Consider the following 831-nt stretch of genomic DNA (forward strand, 5'->3'; position numbering starts at 1 on the left):
ATATAGATGTAGATATAGATATAGATTATATATAGATAGATAGATAGATAGATAGATAGATAGATAGATAGATACACTTTACTGGCTTTGCTTCTCTAGAGAACCTAGCCTAAGACAAGACCCAGTGCAGCAATTTTCAAGCCTCTTCCCTGATCACATTAGTAATATCCCACTGGATAAAGTGAGACCCTAGCCCAGAGATCAGGGGTGAAGGGAGGGATCCTACCTTTTGATGTAAAGATGACAGAATCACATTGCATAGAAGCATGAACACTGGGAGAGGAGACAAGTGTGGTTGTTTCTACCACACAGGATTCAGGTTTCATCTGATGCACTTTTCTGAGAACATTACTTGAGGATGTGCTTCCACAGAACAAGGGAGGGAACCAAGAAAAAGGAGGACATGTAGACAGGAAATCCAGGAGCAGTGAGAGAGTGCAGTAGGACAGATAACATGATGGAACGTTGGAAAGAAGTGAGAAAAAGCCAGGAACTTGAATCTGGCTTCATCATCTGATTGGTGCTTTGTAGTCAATAAAAGACCTTTGAAAGACATTAGATAAAATGCCAGGCAGTAGGATAAGCTCCTCTTTGTGAAAAGAGAGATCATGCTTGACTGTGCATGGGCTGTGAAGCCCCTCCCTGAAGGTTTTTAAAGATGGGGTTCAGGGTAGGGGAACAGGAGACTGAGATAGGAGATGGGCTTGCAATGGGCACCCTTTTGGCTGATGTTTTCAAACCAAGTTACTATATTATCTGTGTTACATTTCAAGAAATGCATTAATGTGGTGGGTCGGGGAGGTGCCAAGGGAGGTCACCAGATGAGGAAAC

This window comes from Orycteropus afer, unplaced genomic scaffold (genome assembly GCF_000298275.1).
Source record: "Orycteropus afer afer isolate SDZICR_OR568_19922 unplaced genomic scaffold, OryAfe1.0 scaffold00829, whole genome shotgun sequence".
Lineage (NCBI taxonomy): Eukaryota > Metazoa > Chordata > Mammalia > Tubulidentata > Orycteropodidae > Orycteropus > Orycteropus afer.